The 26,230-nt window shown below is 37.8% G+C and overlaps 2 pseudogenes across 1 annotated transcript; both read left to right on the top strand.

Moving 5' to 3' along the window:
- Positions 1-1,282: 1,282 nt before the first annotated feature.
- Positions 1,283-8,507, top strand: LOC109107185 (annotated as a pseudogene).
- Positions 8,508-12,602: 4,095 nt separating this feature from the next.
- Positions 12,603-24,311, top strand: LOC109107179 (annotated as a pseudogene). The gene is made up of 41 exons (XR_006154847.1): positions 12,603-12,661; positions 12,826-12,861; positions 13,183-13,400; positions 13,489-13,632; positions 13,717-13,873; positions 13,991-14,018; positions 14,126-14,234; positions 14,411-14,503; positions 14,640-14,703; positions 14,787-14,885; positions 14,974-15,077; positions 15,158-15,296; positions 15,434-15,552; positions 15,675-15,824; positions 15,909-16,079; positions 16,170-16,469; positions 16,583-16,653; positions 16,804-16,891; positions 16,990-17,107; positions 17,192-17,315; positions 17,419-17,566; positions 18,057-18,316; positions 18,409-18,651; positions 18,740-18,916; positions 19,070-19,215; positions 19,294-19,384; positions 19,508-19,897; positions 19,981-20,107; positions 20,514-20,632; positions 20,709-20,905; positions 20,987-21,170; positions 21,936-22,101; positions 22,184-22,308; positions 22,413-22,721; positions 22,839-23,042; positions 23,129-23,254; positions 23,341-23,511; positions 23,607-23,711; positions 23,797-23,892; positions 23,977-24,108; positions 24,206-24,311. The product of XR_006154847.1 is annotated as a myosin heavy chain, fast skeletal muscle-like (transcript).
- The last annotated feature ends 1,919 nt before the right edge of the window (positions 24,312-26,230 follow it).

Here is a 26,230-nt window from a genome sequence, read left to right as displayed (position 1 = left end):
TTCAGAAGTCCAGCTCAGCTTACTTGTGGTGAGAGAAAACTTAATTTTCACGATGTACACATTTAAAAAAAAAAATTATGGCATCCAATATATTAATAATTATCAACTATTTGTAATTCAATTATAGTTAATATTTGTATATTTTTTAATGAATGGCTTGGCATGGCTTTAATGTATAACATTGTGCTTTGTATATAACAGTACTGCGGACATTCATCAGAAGTGTGTGGGATTGTGGTAAGGTAAAGATGCTATATTAAACTAAAGACATTTTCACGACCATTGTAATGGGGAAAAATAAACATACTGAAAAGGTGCTTAGTGCTCTGGCATAATACACTTGTTTATATGATATATAATCAACATCCAGGCGCTATTGCAGGGTTTCACCCGGCCCAGAGTTTAATTCAAACCCTGATCAAACTGGAGTTGTAGGGTTAAAGATAAAACTCTAGATAAACTAATTTTACATAATATATGTCGGGGAACATTTATCTCCACCAAATGTACTTTGTGTCCAGTACTGAAAACTGAATATAGCAAAATCAAAAAGATTTTTTGGTTAATAAAAATTCACTCTTTATTCTTAAAGGTGTACAACTCTGTTGAGTGCCTGTGCGCAAAATTCTATATATTGAGCGGTGTTCTTGTGGATGGTTCATTCGTATCAACCAGATGTTGGACACAAAAAAATACAGCAAAGAAATTCTTCTCATGGTGTGCTGGATGGATATTGCTGGCTTTGAGATCTTGGTGTAAGTAATTTTAAGTTTATCTCTCTTGCGTATGGAAATTAGAGAGTCACATTCAGCCGATACCGCTAATAAAATGATCCTGTTTCTTTTCTGGTCTCCAGGTTCAAGCAGCATGGGAGGTTGCTGTGCATCAACTTCACTAAATAATGAGAAACTGCAACAGTTTTTTCAACCACGCGCAATGTTTGTGCTGGACACAAGAACGGAGTACAGCAAGAAGGAGGCACTTGTTTGGGAGGGTTCATTGACTTTGGCATGGACCTTGGTCTGCTGCATTGAGCTACATTTTGAGAAGGTTTTAATTGGTTTACTGCATTTTATGAAATTATCAGTTTCCATTTTCCAGTGACTCAAAAATGATCAAGTTTTAGTAATAACAACAAGAACAGTTCTTTTATAAACAGCCCATGGGGTTATCTTCTCCATCCATTGAAGAAGGATGGCCCCATGTTCCCAAAGGCTACAGACACTTCCCTTCAAGAACAAGCTGTATGATCAGCATCTGCACAATCTTGCAGTGAAGTGCAATGCTTTCCAGAAACCAAAGCCTGCCAAAGGCAAGGCTGAGGGCCTCACTTCTCCCTGGGACCACTACGCTGGAACTGTGGACCTACAACATTTCTGGCTGGTTGGAGCAAGAACAAGGATCCACTGAACGAGTCTGTTGTGCAGCTTTACCAGAAGTCTTCTGTCAAACTGCTGGCTACTCTCTACCCACCTGTTGTTGAGGGTAAGGAGGAAAAAAGATTTTTACTAATACAGTTATGGACATTAATTTAACGAACCTTTGATTCAGTTTTGCTCTTTCTTTCTTGTTTTTGCATTTCTATGTGTTCATTTGTATCTTTATCTCAATAGAGACTGGTGGTGGAAAGAAGGGAGGGCAAGAAGAAGGGTGGTTCCATGCAGACTGTGTCTTCACAGTTTAGAGTATGTCTTTGTTTGAGACCCAAATCTGAATAATGATGCAACTGAAAGCAGAGACTGTACATCAGCTTGCTTGACTCTTTAAGTCAGAGAAAATTATATATCAACAAGTCAGACATGTGACTAAGAAAGAGCTGTAACTTTTCATGATTAAACAGGAGAACTTGGGCAAGCTCATGACCAACTTGAGGAGCACTCACCCTCACTTTGTGCGCTGTCTGATTCCCAATGAGTCCAAGATTCCAGGTAAAGTAATGAAGGGATTACAGATATTCTGTCCATTAATACAGTATTTAATGGCTTTCATTAATTTACCAAGCTCATAATCTAAACACTGTCCTTTATAGGTCTCATGGAGAACCACCTGGTTATCCACCAGCTGAGATGTAACGGTGTGCTGGAAGGCATCAGAATCTGCAGAAAGGGCTTCCCCAGCAGAATCCTCTATGGTGACTTCAAGCAGAGGTAACAGGGACCACATGAAAACACCATTTACTGTATGAGGCTCTTAATTAGAGGATATGAAGCATTGGTGATTGACCTTCAACAGATACAAGGTGCTGAATGCCAGTGTAATCCCAGAGGGACAGTTTATTGACAACAAGAAAGCTTCTGAGAAACTCCTGGGATCCATCGATGTTGTATCACGACCAGTACAGATTTGGACACACAAAGGTTAATATTCTACTGTACAGCATTTAAAACATTTAATGATCATGATTTATTGTATGAGATTATTCTGTTTAAATAACTGTCATGATTTATTATAATTCAGGTGTTCTTCAAAGCTGGTCTTCTGGGTACTCTTGAGGAGATGCGTGATGCTCTGAAAACTGGCTGCTGCTGGTCACAATGACGCGAGAGGCTGAGGAATTTCTGCCGTGGATTCTTACCTTTTAACCTATTTCAGAGGAGAACCTTGTATTCATATGGAAATGTTGATGCCGTGATTACCCCACAAGATGAATAAGGAGAAAAATTGTATTGTGAGATGACGGAGGAGGTGAGGAATTTTCATGAATGATTCTTATATTTACCTATTACAGTTAACATAAACCATCTTCAAACATATACTTACACTTAAATTACATACTTACACTACATGCTACATGTAAGAGGAATTATTGTGTTGACAAGTATAAAAAAATGTGCATTTACCAATTACTAATTATCTAAATGATGTAATCAGGGATGCAATTTACACCATCCAATACAACGTCCGCTCATTCATGAACGTCAAACACTGGCCATGGATGAAGGTTTACTACAAGATTAAGCCTCTGCTGAAGAGTGCTGAGACTGAGAAGGAGCTGGCAACCATGAAAGAGGACTTTGTAAAATGCAAAGAAGATCTTGCCAAGGCTGAAGCCAAAAAGAAGGAGCTTGAAGAGAAGATGGTGGCACTGCTACAGGAGAAAAATGATCTGCAGCTGCAAGTAGCATCTGTGAGTTTACTTCATTAAATTAACTGAATTTTATCTCCATTAAAATGGAACAAAGTGCTTTCCAAAGAAATAGCCATCTATTTTCCTAACAGGAATCTGAGAACCTGTCAGATGCTGAGGAGAGGTGTGAGGGTCTGATCAAGAGCAAAATCCAGCTTGAAGCTAAACTCAAAGAGACAACTGAGAGACTGGAAGATGAGGAAGAAATCAATGCTGAACTGACAGCCAAGAAGAGGAAGCTGGAGGATGAGTGCTCTGAGCTGAAGAAAGACATTGATGACTGGAGCTCACCTTGGCTAAAGTGGGAAAAGGAGAGAAACATTCCACAGAAAACAAGGTTGGAGATTTTGTTGGTCTAAGATTAGATTAATAAATTTTATATGGGTGATATGGAATATAAAATGAGCTCATTTGGAACAAAAAACAGGTCAAGAACCTGACTGAGGAAATGGCAGCTCAGGGATGAGAGCATTGCCAAAACTTACGAAGGAGAGAAAGCCCTCCAAGAGGCACATCAGCAGACCTGGATGATCTGCAGGCAGAGGAGGACAAAGTCACACACCTGACCCAAATCCAAGACCAAAGCTTGAGCAGCAAGTTGATGATGTAAGTCGTCATTATTAGGTTATACTTTGAATATATAATTTTGTATTTTACATACCATCAGTAGAAGTAGTGACTAAATATTAAAGACATTAAATGCATTAAATACATGAAGTGTATAACTTATCACATGTTAAAATGAATCAAATAATAATGGTGCTAATAATTAATGCACTTAATTAACACAATACCAACTTCAAATTGCTTAGCTGGAAGGTTCCCTTGAACAAGAGAAGAAGCTCCGCATGGATCTTGAGAGAGCAAAGAGAAAGCTTGAAGGAGACCTGAAATTAGCGCAAGAATCCATCATGGACCTTGAGAATGACAAGCAACAATCTGATGAGAAGCTGAAGAAGTAGGAAGTTTTTGTAAACTCTTACAAAAATAATGGTTATTTATTTCAAACCATTCATTGTTCCACTTTTACACACAGAAAAGACTTTGAAACAAGTCAGCTGCTCAGCAAGATTGAAGATGAACAATCTCTGGGTGCTCAACTCCAGAAGAAGATCAAGGAGCTTCAGGTATTTCTTGATTTTTTTTTATTTAATTTGTTTGTTTTTTTTTTCGTTTTATTATTATTATTATTTATTTTCTTTAATTTTTTGCTGTTAAAGGCAATGTTAAAATAAAGACTAATAAGGTTTTAATAATGCCACTGTAGGCTCGTATTGAGGAACTGGAGGAAGAGATTGAAGCTGAGCGTGCGGCTCGTGCCAAGGTTGAGAAGCAGAGAGCTGATCTCTCCAGGGAACTTGAGGAGATCAGTGAGAGGCTTGAGGAAGCTGGAGGAGCCACTGCTGCTCAGATCGAGATGAATAAGAAGCGTGAAGCTGAATTCCAGAAGCTGCGTCGTGATCTTGAAGAGTCCACCCTCCAGCATGAAGCTACTGCTGCTGCCCTCCGTAAGAAGCAGGCAGACAGTGTGGCCGAGCTGGGAGAGCAAATCGACAACCTCCAGCGTGTCAAGCAGAAGCTTGAGAAAGAGAAGAGTGAATACAAAATGGAGATTGATGATCTCTCCAGCAACATGGAGGGCTGTTGCCAAAGCAAAAGGTTCGACAATGGGTTCTTAAATCTTTTCAAGGAAATGTATCAAATCATGGTTAAGATTTTTAAGAAAACAAAACTGATTTCATGGTTTACAGGCCAATCTTGAGAAGATGTGCGTACCCTTGAGGACCAAACTAAGTGAAATTAAGTCCCAAGAATGATGAGAGACCTTCGCCAGATAAACGACCTCAGTGCTCAAAGAGCAAGACTTCAAACTGAAAATGGTAACAATGGAAACAAAATCTCAAAATTACATAAAAATTGTTTTCCTTCACTACCAAAAGTATATATTATTTAAATATAAAAACATATAGTGGAAAACATTTTATTTACCAGGAGCAGTACACTTTAAAGAGATAATGTTGGATATGCAACTCTTCTTAGAAGATTTTAAGCATGTTGTAGTTTAGTGTAATACAGTCAAACAGAAACTAGACTGACAACAGTGCACCAAAATGAGTGCAAGTAGTCCACGTAGTTTATCCAACTAAAAAAAAACACACTACACTATAGAAAAACATTGCTTCTTCCATTCATTAACGTAGATATATAGCATTTTCTCCACCGTCCATATAATTTACCAATATTTTTGTAAATGTAAATCTCTAAAGGTGAGTTTGGCCGTCAGCTGGAAGAGAAAGAGGGTCTGGTTTCTCAGCTCACCAGAGGCAAACAAGCTTTCACTCAGCAAATTGAGGAGCTTAAGAGGCAGATTGAAGAGGAGGTTAAGGTAATGGCATCAACACAAACACATAATTTCCACTTACTAGGCAAACCAAAGCTAATATTATGTGGCTTTGTCTCTAGGCTAAGAATGCACTGGCCCATGCTGTGCAATCAGCCCGTCATGACTGCGACCTGCTCCGTGAGCAGTTTGAGGAAGAAGAGCAGGAGGCAAAGGCTGAGCTGCAGCGGGGAATGTCAAAGGCCAACCAGTGAAGTTGCACAGTGGAGAACCAACATATGAAACTGATGCCATCCAGCGCACTGAGGAGCTTGAAGAGGTCCAAGTATGTACATCACAAGAGCTACTATGTGTCCATATGGAAAAGTCTTTCATGTTAAAACTGTTGTTTACAAATGCATTACAGGAAGAAGCTGGCTCAGCGTCTGCAGGAGGCAGAAGAACAAATTGAGGCTGTGAACTCCAAATGTGCCTCTCATGGAGAAGACCAAACAGAGAACTCCAGGGTGAGGTGGAGGACCTCATGATTGATGTGGAGAGAGCCAATTCTTTGGCTGCCAACCTTGACAAGAAGCAGAGGAACTTTGACAAGGTAAAAAAAAAAAAAGTCAGTCTGTAATAAGGTATTCTTTTCAAAACATTTGTGTAGTCGTTATTTCGACATGCTATAAGATAAACAAACCTGATCTTAATATGTCTTCATTAAAGGTCCTGGCAGAATGGAAGCAGAAATATGAGGAAGGTCAGGCAGAGCTGGAAGGTGCCCAGAAAGAGGCTCGTTCACTCAGCACTGAGCTGTTCAAGATGAAGAACTCCTATGAAGAGAGTCTGGATCAGCTGGAGACCCTCAAGAGAGAGAACAAGAATCTGCAGCGTAAGATTGAAACATTAAAAGGTAAATATATATGATTCATGAATGTGAATAATGATACAGATTATATTTTTCCTTTCTACAGAGGAGATTTCAGATCTGACAGAGCAGTTGGGTGAGACTGGTAAGAGCATCCATGAGCTGGAAAAGGCCAAGAAGGCAGTGGAGACTGAAAAGGCAGAGATTCAGACCGCCCTGGAGGAGGCTGAAGTGAGTATCTGGAGTTTATTCTGTAATTCTGGCTAGAACCATTATACTGTGTAATTAATGCATATTTTGATTCTAAAATTTAAGTTTTGTTTTTATTTTTCATAGGGCACCCTGGAGCATGAGGAGTCCAAGATTCTTCGTGTCCAGCTTGAGCTTAACCAGATCAAGGGTGAGATTGACAGGAAGCTTGCAGAGAAAGATGAGGAGATGGAGCAGATCAAGAGGAATAGCCAGAGAGTTACTGAATCCATGCAGAGCACTCTGGATTCTGAGGTCAGGAGCAGGAATGATGCCCTGAGAATCAAGAAGAAGATGGAGGGAGACCTCAATGAGATGGAGATTCAGCTGAGCCACGCCAATCGCCAGGCTTCTGAGGCCCAGAAACAGCTCAGGAACGTTCAGGGACAACTTAAGGTATGTGACTTCTCTTTGGTTTACAATTCATTAATGTTTGTATAAGCAAAGCTATGTTAAGAAAAGGCAAACAGAAAGCATATCAAAAGCTTACTGTAATTGTTATGTTCAGGATGCCCAGCTGCACCTTGACGATGCTCTGAGAGGACAGGAAGACATGAAGGAGCAGGTGGCAATGGTGGAGCGCAGAAACACTCTGATGCAAGCTGAGATTGAGGAGCTGAGAGCTGCTCTGGAGCAGACAGAGAGAGGCCGCAAAGTGGCTGAACAAGAGCTGGTGGACGCCAGTGAGCGTGTTGGGCTGCTGCACTCTCAGGTAATGGCATATTGTTTTTTACACATAAATATAGGAAATTGAGAGCATTGTTTAAAATGTTCATACTGTTGCTTTACATGTTGCAGAACACAAGTCTCCTGAACACCAAGAAGAAGCTTGAGGCTGACCTTGTTCAGATCCAGAGTGAAGTTGACGACACTGTACAGGAAGCCAGGAATGCAGAAGAGAAGGCCAAGAAGGCCATCACTGATGTGAGAAGCAGTAGCTGCCTAATGATTCACAAAACACTTGTGTACTTAAAAATGTATATTTAATATATATATCTACATTATTGCAAGGCTGCAATGATGGCAGAAGAACTCAAGAAGGAGCAGGACACCAGTGCTCACCTTGAGAGGATGAAGAAGAATCTGGAGGTGACAGTGAAGGACCTGCAGCACCGTCTGGATGAGGCTGAGAATCTGGCCATGAAGGGAGGAAAGAAACAACTCCAGAAACTGGAGTCCAGAGTAAGATTGCCTTTATTCTGATGTTTTCCTTTATCCTGATGATTATAGTCTTGATGTGAACATTTTCCAGTGTCTAAACATATCTAAACATTGGTCCGTGAGCTTGAGGCTGAAGTTGAGGCAGAGCAGAGACGTGGAGCTGATGCTGTTAAAGGTGTCCGCAAATATGAGAGGAGAGTCAAGGAGCTCACCTACCAGGTACACACAAAAAAAGTTCATGTCACATTAATCTGATTATGTTTTATTCTGATGTACATTGATTATGTGCAATCATTGATTGCAGACTGAGGAGGATAAGAAGAACCTCAACAGACTGCAGGATCTGGTTGACAAGCTTCAGCTGAAGGTCAAGGCTTACAAGAGGCAGTCTGAAGAAGCTGTGAGTACCTCATTAAAGAACTAGAAACACCTACACATTTGAGATCTTCTGCTGCTGATATAATTGTGTGTGGATTTGCAGGAGGAACAAGCCAATACTCACCTTTCCAAGTTGAGGAAGGTGCAGCATGAGCTGGAGGAGGCTGAGGAGCGTGCAGACATTGCTGAGTCTCAGGTCAACAAGCTCAGAGCCAAGAGCCGTGATGCTGGAAAGGTAATTTCTTTTTCTGATACATATTTTTTCAAACTTAACTACCTTTTATACTAATCATGTATTTGTTCACTCTCTTTTTTTCAAGGGCAAAGAGGCAGCTGAGTGAAAAACTTAACATACCATGTACATCTCTGAAACAGTAAAAATGAATAAACCTTCAAATTCAGCAGCTTTCTTTTCTTGTAATTTTTGTTTATTCACTCACAATTGTTTACGATTTGTTATTACTGAAGTAATCTTCATGATAAACCATCAAGTCCATCAAGTAGTTTATGAAATGGGCTCAACAGTATGAACTTTGATTTTGAAATGTATCAAATAAATGCCAAAATCAAAACTACAACTTATAGCAAATTGATCTATTTTAAACATAATTCCATTGAACTTTATGAATTTAATTATATAAGCGAATACAGTAAATAATCATATTTATGCAGTTTGTAAAGACACTGATATATGTCAACATGATTAGGTTAAAAGAAAATTAAAGCATCCATTTATAAAAACTAAACTAATGTTTTATATTAAAACCATAGACATTATCGCTGGTCCAGTCCCAGTTAGTTACTGTATGTTCTTTGTACAGTTCTACTTTTTGTTTTCATCTTTGCAGAAAGATGTTAGTTTAATTACACCACAATATAAATCAGCACACATGGCAGAATTGTATTTTTTTTTTTTGCTACAATTATTTCTGAGCATTGTAATTATGAAGAAATAAACATGATATCTGCCTACTTCTTAATATACAACCTATCCTAATGCATACACCCATATTTCTAAATGCACTTTTGTAATGTCACAAAATACCTCAAATTAAGAATGGTAATGCCTTTTGTCAGAGACTATATGAGAAAGTATATGTATTAGCTGTAAGAATAAAATATGATCGTTAAAATAATGCATAGTACATATTCATGTATGAATACAGGGGTTTTTAAAGACCTGCACAAATATAGGAAGGCCTGCACAAATAAAATTAATACTGAATCGGTGGGGTTGGGCAACGTACAGTAACATTCTAAATAGAAAATGAATGTCTTTTTTTAAAAAAATAAGTTATAGCCTAAGTCAAAATTTGTGATTACATTTATATTAATCATGTATGATTATACATGATTATACGCGGTCTGTCAAAAGTTTGGTATAATTCATTCTAATATGCTGATTTTGTGCTAACAAAACATTTCTAATTATTATTTTGTGACAATAAAGTGTTTTTATTTTGATTTGATTTGATTAATGTTGAAAACATTGCTGCTTATTGCTTTCGTGGACACCAAGAATGGCCCATTTCAATGTCAACGAGTTTGCAAGCATGATATAAACTCCATTATTTACACACTGTCATAATCCAGTGCTCACTTATGCTTCGGTAACTCACATTTATTTAATTCAATCACAGCCTTTTGAACCTTCAAAGCTTCATTACATCTCAGATGGATTATTGCAACTCTCTATATTGTGGTACTTCGAAGACTCAAATTTCTCGTTTACAAGTAGTTCAAAGTGCAGCAGCTAGATTCCTTAAGGGATGTAAAACAAAACTGATCATGTTACACCCCTTCTGAGATCTCTACATTGGCTGCAGGGCCGCTGCTGGCCAAATGGGTGCCCTAAGCTGAATTGTATTGTGCCCCCTCACCAAAATATTATGGAGGTAAAAAAAAAAAAAACATCTACTATAGGGGTCAAAATAGAACTATAATAAAATATAAAAATACATAACTAAATTGTAATTAAATTATATTATTTAGAAAAATTACAATTGTAGCCAGACAGTTGCGTTTGGTTATGATTTTACTAATACGGTTGTCTGATTGATTTTATAGTCTCAAGCATTCAGAAATTACACAAAAGAAAATTAAGCAGTTTTACTTCGATAAAACCAAGGATTTTGTAAGGGTTGTGATGTCCACATGTTTCTGTTGAATAAATAGTAGAAGCTAGCATTTCTATTGCAAAAAGGTGGCCAAAAATTAAAGATTAAGTAGATATTTGAATTAAATGTTTGGTCAATATTACACAAGGATTTGATTGTCCTGTAAGTGTTACAACAGCAATTTCAAGGCCTTTGGCGTGTGCTTCGCCTGTCTACTCCATTCACCATAAAACACATTTTTATAATTATGTATATATGTTCATGTTTATATTTTTATTTACGTATATGTATATGTTAATATTAATATAGAACAAAAGTTTTATTTTTTTACCTGTTCAGTATTTAATTGAATATAAAATCTTATTACTTGTCTATAAATCCTTAAATAATCTAGCACTATTTTATCTGACGGATTTACTCCACCCTTACACTCCTAAGCGAGGACTTAGATTGGGAAACAAATTCCTCCGTAAGATTCCCAGAACCCGCTTGAAAACAAGGGATCAATAGAGCCTTTGAAGTGTCTGGTCCCACTCTGTGGAATAATCTCACGACCCAAATTAAAATGGCTTCCACTTCATCTGAGTTTAAATTTAGTCTCAAAACTTATTTGTTTGTCTCAGCTTTTAACATGTAATTTTATCTTGGTTTTTTGTCTCTAATTGGTTAGTGATTTTGTGTTTCTTTGTATTGTAATTTTTGTACAGCACTTTGGTCGGCCTGTGGCCATTATTAAAAGTGCTTTAGAAATACATGGAACATAGAACTAATAATCTGTAAACCATGTTACAATTCCTATTTTTCCCCAAATTTAGACCTCTTAAAATGATAATTAAGATTTTTCTTATTACATTTAATATGTTTAAGACTTTTTATGGCCTTGCATTTGATATAACCAAATTCAAGTATTTAAGACCTGCAGGGACTCTGAAATAGTATATGTGAATGGAGTTCAAATTACTGTTTACCGGCAGTAAAGATGATGATGATGATGATGATGATGATGAACATGATTTTGTTAATGATTACATGAACATCATATCCTCATGCACTCTGTCAGTGATGCATCCTACTATTCTTATAGTCTGAAAAAACATGCACCAATCTATGGCAAACTGATCCAATGAAATATCTAAGTTCACAGTATCAGATACTACTATTTGATGGAGCAGAATAAACATTTGGAATATAAAATAGCAATATATGAAGACTAATGAGTTTATTGAAATGGGATTAGTGTAATAAACACAATCATGTTTTAGTTAATCATATAAATAAGCACGCAAAAACCAAATAGGCCTAAATTAGTAGCAGGAACATATCCACAAGTACAGCTAAGGTCTGCAATGTCACTACCCCAAATCATTTTGAACTCAGAGATTTGTAAGTATCAAATCAAAGACAAGCTTCATTGTCAAGACAAGAGCAATCTTGTTCATTGTTTGACGTATTCATCTAACAGTCATGTCAAGTTATATATATTTAATTATTTTGAATTTAAACTAAAAACATAAAAAAGACAGCCATGCCGTTTTACTGGAGCTAATTTTAGAACAGTCACAGCTCTAATATTGCAGTCACACAGTTTCTTTTTTTTTTTTTTTACATAAGGCCCACCAAGAAATTTGATCCACAAGTGTGCCTGTCCGTGGAATGTAAACTCGTCAAGCACAGCAATAAAATGTGAAATAAATATATACATAAGCAAAGAGCAAATGCAAATGATCTGTTATTCAGATTATAGCACGCTGAATAAGAAGTCACCAGAATATACACTGAAGAGTTTAATAATAATAATAAAAAAAGCATAGCAAATAATTAAAAAAATTTAACCATACTGGTAAAAAAATAAAATAAATAAAATAAAATAAATGTATAGCCTGAATGCACTGAAAGTCGCTTTGGATATTGCTAAATGCATAAATGTAAATGTATATGTAAACGTAACCAACGATTCAAATACCCAGTATTTGCAACTTATATAAATCTATTTAATTGTCTGCTATAACTTGTTTGGTCTATATGACTAGCATTTTTAAATTTATTTTTACTATAGGGAATCTTATTTTATGTGGACAAGTCTTGTCAAGCAATACACACTAAGATACATGAAAAAAAAAATACAAACTACAAATTAAGTGTTGCCACTTTTTCAGGTATAAAACAAATTCCCTGATTATGTTATATTGCATTATTAAGCATTAAGTTCTCAGGTTAAATTCTTTTAATCAAGTTATTCTGAAGTTGTTTCTATTTTTGTTATTACCAAGTATGGATAGCACCAAATGATACATCTGATCAATTTCTTAACAAATTTTAGCCATATTTGGCATTAGCCAAATTTAACTCCTGCATTGCTTGCAGAACAAGTACAGTATAAAGAGCCGGGGCAGGACTGGAGACTGTTGCGTTCAGAAGTCCAGCTCAGCTTACTTGTGGTGAGAAAAAACTTTCATTTCAATTTCACGATGTACACAGTTTTTAAAAAATGTATGGCATCTTATATATTGATAATTATCAACTATTTTATTAAATTAAATATTAAATTTTTTAATGAAAAAGCATTGCTTTAATGTATAATATTGTACTTTGTATATTACAGTACTGCGGACATTCATCAGAAGTGTGTGGGATTGTGGTAAGGTAAATATACTATATTAAACTAAAGACATTTTATGGGGAAAAATAAACAGACTGAAAAGTGCATTAGTGCTCTGGCATAATACACTTGTTTTATGATATATAATCAACATCCAGGCTTTACTGCAGGGTTTCCTTAAATCTGGCCCAGAGTTTAATTCAAACCCTGATCAAACTGGAGTACCTGTAACTTTCATGTGACTTTCAGGTGTCTTTGATTAGGGTTGGAGTTAATAATCTACATAAACAAATTTTACATAAAGTAAAAAAATTATTGATCTCATACTGAATTTCTATGACAATCTTTATATTCTTGAAGTGAGCTGCAACCATGAGTACGGACGCGGAGATGGCCATTTATGGCAAGGCTGCCATTTACCTCCGTAAGCCTGAGAAGGAGAGAATCGAGGCTCAGACAAACCGTTTGATGCCAAAGCTGCCTGCTATGTGGTTGATGATAAAGAGCTGTACGTCAAGGGAACGATCAAGAGCAGAGACGGTGGCAAAGTCACTGTCATTGTGAATGACACTAAAGAGGTGAAATTTCAACATTCCACGGAAACTTTTACTTATTTAATCTTACATATTTTTCTGGTTGTTCTAATTTAATGGATCAAATTTATAGGAGAGAGTTGCAAAGGAGGATGATGTCCACCCAATGAATCCTCCCAAGTTTGACAAGATTGAGGACATGGCCATGATGACCCATCTCAATGAACCCTCTGTGCTGTATAACCTCAAAGAGCGTTATGCCGCATGGATGATCTACGTAAGTCCTGAAGCAAAGTAAAACAGTATTTAAGTTCATTTTGTCAGTCTTGTTGCAATCTGACCACTTCTCTGCTCATTTCAGACCTACTCTGGGCTGTTTTGCGCTACTGTGAACCCCTACAAGTGGCTCCCAGTGTATGATGCAGAAGTGGTGGCTGCCTACAGAGGCAAGAAGCGTATGGAGGCTCCACCCCACATCTTCTCTGTCTCTGACAACGCCTATCAGGCCATGCTGACTGGTAAGATCTGATTCATGTGATCTGAATTATTTATAAGTTGATTTTAGTATGTCAAATTCACATTCATATATTTTTAATAAAACAATCGCTGAAACATTATTACCTTTTAATTTGCAGACAGAGAGAACCAGTCTGTCCTGATTACGTATGTATCTAGCCTACTGTTAGATGTTAGAGATGTTGAGAACGGTTATATTTTGGTCTTGTGGAACTTCTACATTTCTTATAATCATTTCTCTTCTCATAAACCAGTGGAGAATCTGGTGCTGGAAAGACTGTGAACACCAAACGTGTCATCCAGTACTTTGCCACAGTTGCAGTACATGGTGACAAGAAGAAAGAGAGCTCCAGCAAAATGCAGGTATGAGATACAAAACTATGATAAATATATTACTCTGAAAGATATTAAAGATGAATACTGAATTACTCTAATCTCTCACAATATATGATAGAGTATGTGAAATTTAAAAAAATGTCTGCAAACAGTGATTACACATACAAGAGAAAATAACTGAAACCCCTTCAAACATCAAACAGGGCTCTCTTGAGGATCAGATCATTGCAGCCAACCCTCTGCTTGAGGCTTATGGTAATGCCAAGACTGTGAGAAATGACAACTCCTCTCGTTTTGTAAGTCAATCTATTTTTATATTCAAACATAATTTAGAAATATTTAGCTTAGCTTTGTTGAGTATTTTGTTATTGTTGTTGTTGTTGTTTTAGTAATACAGTACAGCAACTCAAATATTAATTTTATTTTAAACAGGGTAAATTCATCAGAATTCATTTTGGCACATCAGGAAAACTGGCTAGTGCTGATATTGAGACATGTAGGTGGACATGATTTAATTTATCCATCCTGCACATTTGTCTGTCACGCTTCAAATTATTGTGAAGTGCATTCTCTCAACAGATCTGCTGGAGAAGTCTAGAGTGACATTCCAGCTTCCAGATGAGAGAGGCTACCACATCTTCTACCAGATGATGACCAACCATAAGCCTGAACTGATCGGTAGATGCATTTATTTATTTAATTTTTACTATATTGTACAGATAATATTGTAAAATTTGATGAAATAAATACTCTGTGTATTTTACAGAAATGACGCTCATCACCACCAACCCTTATGACTTCCCCATGTGCAGTCAGGGTCAGATCACAGTGGCAAGCATTGATGATAAAGAGGAGCTGGTTGCTACTGATGTGAGTCAATGCTGTTTTAAATAACAAACTCATTGTAAATATGGCTAATCATAGAGCTCGTTCTTTTCTGAAATTTCCAGACTGCTATTGACATTCTGGGCTTCACTGCTGAGGAGAAGATGGGCATCTACAAGTTCACTGGAGCTGTGCTTCATCATGGTAACATGAAGTTCAAGCAGAAGCAGCGTGAGGAGCAGGCTGAGCCTGATGGCACAGAGGGTGAGACTAAATACCAATGTGTGTGATTGCATGCTGTGCTTGGATTGAGAGATCCATGTTTCTATTTTCATTTAAAAAAAGAATGTATATAATAAAGTATTATTTATTTTTTATTTTTTTCAAAATTTTAATTGCAGAGGCTGACAAAATCTCCTACCTTCTGGGTTTGAACTCTGCTGATATGCTGAAGGCTTTGTGCTACCCCAGAGTAAAAGTTGGAAATGAGTTTGTGACCAAAGGCCAAACTGTGCCACAGGTGTGTATAGTAATATATGTCGGAACATATCTCCACCATGTCCTTTGTGTCCAGCCTGAAAAATGAATATAGCAAATCAAAAAGTTTTAAAACTTTAATAAAAATTCACTCTATTCTTACAGGTTTACAACTCTGTTAGTGCCTTGTGCAAATCTATCTATGAGAGGATGTTCTTGTGGATGGTCATTCGTATCAACCAGATGTTGGACACAAAACAGCAAAGAAATTTCTTCATTGGTGTGCTGGATATTGCTGGCTTTGAGATCTTTGATGTAAGAATCTTTTATATCTATCTCTCTTTATGGCAAATTGAGTTACATTCAGCAGTCAGTAAATGATCCTGTTTCTTTCTCCAGTTCAACAGCATGGAGCAGCTGTGCATCAACTTCACTAACGAGAAACTGCAACAGTTTTTCAACCACCACATGTTTGTGCTGGAACAAGAGGAGTACAAGAAGGAGGGCATTGTTTGGGAGTTCATTGACTTTGGCATGGACTTGGCTGCTTGCATTGAGCTCATTGAGAAGGTTTTTACTGGTTTATGAATGTATCAGTTTCCATTTTCCATTCTCAAAATTATCAAGTTTTAGTAATAAACAACATTCTTTTATAAACAGCCCATGGGTATCTTCTCCATCCTTGAAGAGGAGTGCATGTTCCCCAAGGCTACAGACACTTCCTTCAAGAACAAGCTGTATGATCAGCATCTTGGCAAGTGCAAGCTTTCCAGAAACCAAAGCCTGCCAAAGGCAAGGCTGAGGCCCACTTCTCCCTGGTCCACTACGCTGGAACTGTGGACTACAACATTTCTGGCTGGTTGGACAAGAACAAGGATCCACTGAACGAGTCTGTTGTGCAGCTTTACCAGAAGTCTTCTGTCAAACTGCTGGCTACTCTCTACCCACCTGTTGTTGAGGGTAAGGAGGAAAAAATTTTTACTAATACAATTATGGACATTAATTTAACCATCCATTTTTTGCTCTTTCTTTCTTGTTTTTGCATTTATTTGTGTTCATTTGTATCTCAATAGAGACTGGTGGTGGAAAGAAGGGAGGCAAGAAGAAGGGTGGTTCCATGCAGACTGTGTCTTCACAGTTTAGAGTATGTCTTTGTTTGAGACCAAATCTGAATAATGATGCAACTGAAAGCAGTGACTGTACATCAGCTTGCTTGACTCTAAGTCAGAGAAATTATATATCAACAAGTCAGAAAATGTGACTAAGAAAGCTATAACTTTTCATGATTAAACAGGAAAACTTGGGCAAGCTCATGACCAACTTGAGGAGCACTCACCCTCACTTTGTGCGCTGTCTGATTCCCAATGAGTCCAAGATTCCAGGTAAAGTAATAAAAGGATTACAGATATTCTGTCATTAATAGAGCATTTAATGGCTTTTATTAATTTACCAAGCTCATAATCTAAACTGTCCTTTATAGGTCTCATGGAGAACCACCTGGTTATCCACCAGCTGAGATGTAACGGTGTGCTGGAAGGCATCAGAATCTGCAGAAAGGGCTTCCCCAGCAGAATCCTCTATGGTGACTTCAAGCAGAGGTAACAGGGACCACATGAAAACACCATTTACTGTATGAGGCTCTTAATTAGAGGATATGAAGCATTATGATTGACCTTCAACAGATACAAAGTGCTGAATGCCAGTGTGATCCCAGAGGGACAGTTTATTGACAACAAGAAAGCTTCTGAGAAACTCCTGGGATCCATCGATGTTGATCACGACCAGTACAGATTTGGACACACAAAGGTTCATATTCTACTTTACAGCATTTAAAACATTTAATGATCATGATTTATTGTATAAGATTATTCTGTTTAAATCACTTTCTTGTGATTTATTATATATTCAGGTATTCTTCAAAGCTGGTCTTCTGGGTACTCTTGAGGAGATGCGTGATGAGAAAAATGACTCACTCTTCACAACGACTCAACCTGACTACCATAGATACCTTAAAAATAAAGAAGAGGAGGTGAGGAATTTCATGAAAGGAACAAAACCTAAATTCTAACAAAACTTCTGATTTTTATATTTACCTATTTAATTAAGTATAAACCTTTTATCAGTGGAAAAAATTATACCAATGATTCCTACCTCACATGACTTCAGAATGTCAATGAATAATCAATAAAATGTGTTCCTCTTGGCAAAAAAGTATTTTGAAAAATATTTAAGATTTACTTATGTTTACAACAACCATGTTTTTTATTTACTATTTTGTGTCAATACAGAATTTAGGAAAAAAACATGGCACAGTGTACCGTTACCTATATTTTGGATTACACATTGCATTGTGCTGTCATTTAGGGTTAAAGAAAAGGTCTGAATACTAAACGTAGAATGTTTAGTTAGAACGTAGAACATTTTCTATTTTTATACATATTTTTTACTTACATTTTTTGATACATGTAAGACATTTGTAGGAAGTATTGTGTTGACAAGTATAAAAATAAGTGCATTTACCAATTACTGATTATATAAATTATTTAATAAGGGATGCAATTTACACCATCCAATACAACGTCCGCTCATTCATGAACGTCAAACACTGGCCATGGATGAAGGTTTACTACAAGATTAAGCCTCTGCTGAAGAGCGCTGAGACAGAGAAGGAGCTGGCAACCATGAAAGAAGACTTTACCAAATGCAAAGAAGATCTTGCCAAGGCTGAAGCCAAAAAGAAGGAGCTTGAAGAGAAGATGGTGGCACTGCTGCAGGAGAAAAATGATCTGCAGCTGCAAGTAGCATCTGTGAGTTTACTTCATTAAATGAACTGAATTTTATCTCCACTAAAATAGAACAAAGTGGTTTCCAAAGAAATAGCAATCTATTTTCCTAACAGGAATCTGAGAATCTGTCAGATGCTGAGGAGAGGTGTGAGGGTCTGATCAAGAGCAAAATCCAGCTTGAAGCTAAACTCAAAGAGACAACTGAGAGACTGGAAGATGAGGAAGAAATCAATGCTGAACTGACAGCCAAGAAGAGGAAGCTGGAGGATGAGTGCTCTGAGCTGAAGAAAGACATTGATGACCTGGAGCTCACCTTGGCTAAAGTGGAAAAGGAGAAACATGCCACTGAGAACAAGGTTGGAGATTTTGTTGGTTTAAGATTAGATTAATAATTTGATATGATGATATGGAATATAAAATGAGCTCATTTGGAATAAAAAACAGGTCAAGAACTTGACTGAGGAAATGGCAGCTCAGGATGAGAGCATTGGCAAACTTACGAAGGAGAAGAAAGCCCTCCAAGAGGCACATCAGCAGACCCTGGATGATCTGCAGGCAGAGGAGGACAAAGTCAACACACTGACCAAATCCAAGACAAAGCTTGAGCAGCAAGTTGATGATGTGAGTCGTCATAATTATGTTATACTTTGAATATATCATTTTGTATTTTTTAAACCATGAGTATAAGTAGTGACTAAATATTAAAGACAGAAATGTATTTTATCTTTTAATTAATGCACTTAATTAACACAATACCAACTTCAAATTGCTTAGCTGGAAGGTTCCCTAGAACAAGAGAAGAAGCTCCGCATGGATCTTGAGAGAGCAAAGAGAAAGCTTGAAGGAGACCTGAAATTAGCGCAAGAGTCCATCATGGACCTTGAGAATGACAAGCAACAATCTGATGAGAAGCTGAAGAAGTAGGAAGTTTTTGTAAACTCTTACAAAAATAATGGTTATTTATTTCAAATCATTCATTGTTCCCCTTTTACACACAGAAAAGACTTTGAAACAAGCCAGCTGCTCAGCAAGATTGAAGATGAACAATCTCTGGGTGCTCAACTCCAGAAGAAGATCAAGGAGCTTCAGGTATTTCTTGATTAATTATTATTTTTTTTAATTGTATTATTATTATTATTATTATTATTATTATTTGCTGTTAAAGGCAATGGTAAAATAAAGACTAATAAGGCTTTATTAATGCCACTGTAGGCTCGCATTGAGGAACTGGAGGAAGAGATTGAGGCTGAGCGTGCTGCTCGTGCCAAGGTTGAGAAGCAGAGAGCTGATCTCTCCAGGGAACTTGAGGAGATCAGTGAGAGGCTTGAGGAGGCTGGAGGAGCCACTGCTGCTCAGATCGAGATGAATAAGAAGCGTGAAGCTGAATTCCAGAAGCTGCGTCGTGATCTTGAAGAATCCACCCTCCAGCATGAAGCTACGGCTGCTGCCCTCCGTAAGAAGCAGGCAGACAGTGTGGCCGAGCTGGGAGAGCAAATCGACAACCTCCAGCGTGTCAAGCAGAAGCTTGAGAAAGAGAAGAGTGAATACAAAATGGAGATTGATGATCTCTCCAGCAACATGGAGGCTGTTGCCAAAGCAAAGGTTTGACAATGGGTTCTTAAATCTTTTCGAGGAAATGTATCAAATTAAGATTCTTAAGAAACAAATAATTTTGTGGTTTACAGGCCAATCTTGAGAAGATGTGCCGTACACTTGAGGACCAACTAAGTGAAATTAAGTCCAAGAATGATGAGAACCTTCGCCAGATAAACGACCTCAGTGCTCAAAGAGCAAGACTTCAAACTGAAAATGGTAACAATGGAAACAAAATCTCAAAATTACATAAAATTGTTTTCCTTCACTACCAAAATGCCTTAATATACATATAAATATATTTTATTTAAATATAAAAACATATAGTGGCAAAACATTTTATATACTGGGAGCAGTACACTTTAAAGAGATAATGTTGGATTTGCAACTCTTCTTAAAGGGTTTTAATCATGTCGTGGTTTAATGTAATACAGTCAAACAGAAACTAAACTGACAGCAGTGCACCAAAATGAGTGCAAGTAGTCCACGTAGTTTATCCACTGTAGAGAACTGCCACTACACTATAGAAAAACATTGCTTCTTCCATTCATTAACGTAGATATATAGCATTTTCTCCACCGTCCATATAATTTACCAATATTTTTGTAAATGTAAATCTCTAAAGGTGAGTTTGGCCGTCAGCTGGAAGAGAAAGAGGGTCTGGTTTCTCAGCTCACCAGAGGCAAACAAGCTTTCACTCAGCAAACTGAGGAGCTTAAGAGGCAGATTGAAGAGGAGGTTAAGGTAATGGCATCAACACAAACACATCATTTCCACTTGCTATGCAAAAAAGCTAATATTATTTTACTTTGTCTTCTAGGCTAAGAATGCACTGGCCCATGCTGTGCAATCAGCCCGTCATGACTGCGACCTGCTCCGTGAGCAGTTTGAGGAAGAGCAGGAGGCAAAGGCTGAGCTGCAGCGGGGAATGTCAAAGGCCAACAGTGAAGTTGCACAGTGGAGAACCAAATATGAAACTGATGCCATCCAGCGCACTGAGGAGCTTGAAGAGTCCAAGTATGAACATCACAAGATCTACTATGTGTTCATATGGAAAAGTCTTTCATGTTCAAACTGGTGTTAACAAATGCATTACAGGAAGAAGCTGGCTCAGCGTCTGCAGGAGGCAGAAGAACAAATTGAGGCTGTGAACTCCAAATGTGCCTCTCTGGAGAAGACCAAACAGAGACTCCAGGGTGAGGTGGAGGACCTCATGATTGATGTGGAGAGAGCCAATTCTCACTCTCCCAACCAAAACAAGAAGCAAAGGACTTTGTACAAGGTAAAAAAAAAAAAAAAAAATCATACTGTGATAAAATTCTTTTCAAAACAGCAGTGTGGGCATTTTTTCGGCATGCTATAGATGGTTTCATCGGGCACACGCGCCTGGCCCAAAGTTAACTTCCAGTCTGTGTTTGTTTATCAGTCTGGCTATGGCGCCATCTACGAACACAGTTAAAGTTAAAGTGATGAGTAGACTAATGTTGGGCTCAGGTGGTTTTGCTGTGTGATTTGTTTCCCATACATTTATATATTTGTGGCGATCACAATATGAAAACTGACCTGAATTTTCCAAAAGGCTTTGTTGAATAAACATGAGCATGTACTGCACGTTTAAAAATGAAAATGAGGCGTGGGGGCTTTTATATCACTGTATTTTCTTTAGAAAATGTTCGATGTCATTTTCATTTCATCTAGCATAATGTCTGATAAAGCAGCGTTTGTGAGCTCAGTGCTGCATTGTGTACAGCTGTTACTGGGGAAACCTCTGTTTGTCATGCTTTAAAGCAGCTCCTGCTGCCAGAGAATGAATTTGCATTTTCAATAAGTCCATCTGATTTACGCAGCAAACATATTTTGCTTGTTATCAAAAATAATCTACACTAGAGGGACTATTTAGCTGTTGTTATTGATTCTATTTGGAAGTCTACCAGAAGTTAAGTTAGGACCACAAAATCGCCCATGCGCAGTAACGTTTGTTTATGTTGTTGCCGTTGAAACCATCTATAAGTTAAACAAACCTTATCTTAATATGTCTTCATTAAAGGTCCTGGCAGAATGGAAGCAGAAATATGAGGAAGGTCAGGCAGAGCTGGAAGGTGCCCAGAAAGAGGCTCGTTCACTCAGCACTGAGCTGTTCAAGATGAAGAACTCCTATGAGGAGAGTCTGGATCAGCTGGAGACCCTCAAGAGAGAGAACAAGAATCTGCAGCGTAAGATTGAAACACTAAGAAGTAAACATATATGACTAATGAACGTTCATAATGATACAGATTATATTTTTCCTTTATACAGAGGAGATTTCAGATCTGACAGAGCAGTTGGGTGAGACTGGTAAGAGCATCCATGAGCTGGAAAAGGCCAAGAAGGCAGTGGAGACAGAAAAGGCAGAGATTCAGACCGCCCTGGAGGAGGCTGAAGTGAGTATCTGGAGTTTAATATGTAATTCTGGCTAAAACCATTATACTGTGTTATTAATGCATATTTTGATTCAAAAATTGTAATATTGTTTTTATTTTCATAGGGCACCCTGGAGCATGAGGAGTCCAAAATTCTTCGTGTCCAGCTTGAGCTTAACCAGATCAAGGGTGAAGTTGACAGGAAGCTTGCAGAGAATGATGAGGAGATGGAGCAGATCAAGAGGAACAGCCAGAGAGTCACTGAATCCATGCAGAGCACTCTGGACTCTGAGGTCAGGAGCAGGAATGATGCCCTGAGAATCAAGAAGAAGATGGAGGGAGACCTCAATGAGATGGAGGTTCAGCTGAGCCACGCCAATCGCCAGGCTTCTGAGGCCCAGAAACAGCTCAGGAACGTTCAGGGACAACTTAAGGTATGTGACTTCGCTTTGGCTTTGAGGTACATTATTATGCTTATACCTTACCTGTGGTTACTAAAGTCCAACAGAAAGCACACTGCAAGCTTATTGTAATGCTATTGTTATGTTCAGGATGCCCAGCTGCACCTTGACGATGCTCTGAGAGGACAGGAAGACATGAAGGAGCAGGTGGCAATGGTGGAGCGCAGAAACACTCTGATGCAAGCTGAGATTGAGGAGCTGAGAGCTGCTCTGGAGCAGACAGAGAGAGGCCGCAAAGTGGCTGAACAAGAGCTGGTGGACGCCAGTGAGCGTGTTGGGCTGCTGCACTCTCAGGTAACAGCATACTGTTTTTTACAAAGAAATTAAGGAAACTGAGAGCCTCATTTAAATTGTTCATACTGTTTCTTTACATGTTTCAGAACACAAGTCTCCTGAACACCAAGAAGAAGCTTGAGGCTGACCTTGTTCAGATCCAGAGTGAAGTTGACGACACTGTACAGGAAGCCAGGAATGCAGAGGAGAAGGCCAAGAAGGCCATCACTGATGTGAGAAGCAGTAGCTGCCTAATGATTCACAAAGACTTGTGTACTTAAAAATGTATATTTAATATATATCTATATTTTTGCAAAAGGCTGCAATGATGGCAGAAGAACTCAAGAAGGAGCAGGACACCAGTGCTCACCTTGAGAGGATGAAGAAGAATCTGGAGGTGACAGTGAAGGACCTGCAGCACCGTCTGGATGAGGCTGAGAATCTGGCCATGAAGGGAGGAAAGAAACAACTCCAGAAACTGGAGTCCAGAGTAAGATTGCCTTTATTCTGATGTTTTCCTTTATCCTGATGTTTATAGTCTTGATGTGGACATTATCCAGTGTCTAAATATATCTAAACATTAAGGTCCGTGAGCTTGAGGCTGAAGTTGAGGCAGAGCAGAGACGTGGAGCTGATGCTGTTAAAGGTGTCCGCAAATATGAGAGGAGAGTCAAGGAACTCACCTACCAGGTACACACAAAAAAAGTTCAGATCACATTAATCTGATTATGTTTTAGTCTGATGTACATTGATTATGTGCAATCATTGACTGCAGACTGAGGAGGATAAGAAGAACCTCAACAGACTGCAGGATCTGGTTGACAAGCTTCAGCTGAAGGTCAAAGCTTACAAGAGGCAGTCTGAAGAAGCTGTGAGTACCTCATTTAAGAACTAGAAACACCTTCTACACATTTGAGATCTTCTGCTGCTGATATAATTGTGTGTGGATTTGCAGGAGGAACAAGCCAATACTCACCTTTCCAAGTTGAGGAAGGTGCAGCATGAGCTGGAGGAGGCTGAGGAGCGTGCAGACATTGCTGAGTCTCAGGTCAACAAGCTCAGAGCCAAGAGCCGTGATGCTGGAAAGGTTATTTCTTTTTCTGATGCATATTTTTTCAAACTTAACTACCTTGTGTTTTCTCTTTTATACTAATCATGTATTTGCTCACTCTCTTTTTTTCAAGGGCAAAGAGGCAGCTGAGTGAAATCCTTCACATTTAGTGCCACCTGCTCCCATTTGTATCTGAAAATGTGAAATTGTTCAATAAAGCATTACATTCATCAGTTTAATTTTCTTATTCTTATTAAATTTTATGTATTTTTTGTTTCATTCAATGAGATTACAGTATAATTGCAGCTTCAACAAAGAATTTTATTAATACTCAAAACTTTCTTTGTCTAATGCTTTTAGTGACAGGTCAAATATGAGTATTGAACCAATATATCAAAGAGATTTTGCTAAACTATCAATTACTACAAATCATCTACCGCTAATTAAATATTTAATTGAATACTCTCATAAGACAACCATGGCATTTTAAATGAGGAAAATTGCGGAAAAACATTAAAATTGAATAAACAGGTAATTCATGTAATTTCTCACCACTGAATTGCACAGTGTAATATCATGTTCTGTTCCAATTAGATGCTAAATTTCTTAACCACCCCCACCAACATATATAATTAATCTCACATGTATGAGTAATTACTTATACTTACCAATAAACGAATGTACTGTAACACTGATACAGTAAATGAGAATAGCCTTTAACTTTTAAATTCTGTTAGCACGCAGATTTGGACTGATAGAGGATGTGCAAGATATCTCTGCTCAACTCTTCACACTTTGCTATGGTTTAACATTTTTTTCCCAGCCTTGAAACGGGGGAGTTATAATATTTTAGGCCAAATCGTAATAGTTTGTGATCTTCATTTTTACATTAATAAATAGTTCTGTCAACAGAGAAAATCTTTTGAAGTGAAAGTGACATGATGTGCAGCCAAGTGTTGGGTGTCCCATAAGGTGAAGGAAAAGAGAGCACTGTTTATTCACTCCCCCTACCAACTGAGACTCAAACCTTGGGGTACGTTGGGGTTTCAAAGTCCAGCTCTCTAAGCATTAGGCCACAGCTGCCCGTATTGGTCCACTTTATTTGTGTGAAACAAGTACATTTAAAATAATAATAAAAATTATAATAATAATAATAATAATAATAATAATAAAAAGCAAGTAAAATAATATATTATTTCTTGTTTCATCAAAAAACTAACCAAGATTTAAAAATTAGCTGCAGTCATGTGAGTTTCCCCAGACATAAAACACCAACAGGTCTCCCATGTGTTCTCCGTCCATTATGGGAGTGCCTTGAATAGTTGAAACCTAGGCAAAGGCATTTTGTTGAAGTCAGCACAAGCTCTCACTGTATTTGGCTGCGTCAGTCTCAAGTAGCCTAATTAAAATACTTGACCATTTGTAATAGTTTCAGATGAATAAAGAGGATTATTTAGACTAATTAAGATTAGTTTTAATAATCTGGAAAACAAAAGTATATTATAGCTGCGTAAACGAGCAGTTTTAATATACCTTATATGACCTAACCTTTTTTAATGAGCCAACGGATCTCATTCATCTGCACTTATTCATATTTTGAATTTACTTCAGTCTCTTGAGGCATGTGATTTCTTTCTTATTTCAAAGACTATAGAACGATCAAACAGCATTCAATAGCAGGCTGTAAAGGAGCATCTATTCCGTGGACCGACTGATGAAAAATGAAACCTTAAAAATATACAAGCAAAAAACGGCTGCAGTTGGGGCTGCTCTCACTTCCCGTAGCCTGCTATGACATCAAAGTTGGATATCGCGTGATTCATGCATTATTTCATTTAATTTAGATTTTATATGACATAAATACTGTCTCTGAACAAGACTCACAAAGTTTTTGAAAATGTTAACAAACCTAAAAGACATTGCACTGTCAGTGTTTTTGAGGATATTTATACGTAATTTATACACATGAAAACATATGAATTAAAAAATAACTAAAACATAACAGTGAAGTGCCTTCTGCAAGTCGCTTCCCATCAGAGCCGTGCAGAGACCTTTGGAGGGGCAGGTGCTCAAAGTATGAAAGGGCCACATGGAACAAGGCTTTAAATAGGGCTGTGCTCCTTTCATCAGTAATAACGTTTTCATCAGTAATAACATT

Source organism: Cyprinus carpio, chromosome B5 (genome assembly GCF_018340385.1).
Source record: "Cyprinus carpio isolate SPL01 chromosome B5, ASM1834038v1, whole genome shotgun sequence".
Lineage (NCBI taxonomy): Eukaryota > Metazoa > Chordata > Actinopteri > Cypriniformes > Cyprinidae > Cyprinus > Cyprinus carpio.
This window is presented reverse-complemented; position numbering and strand designations above follow the sequence as displayed.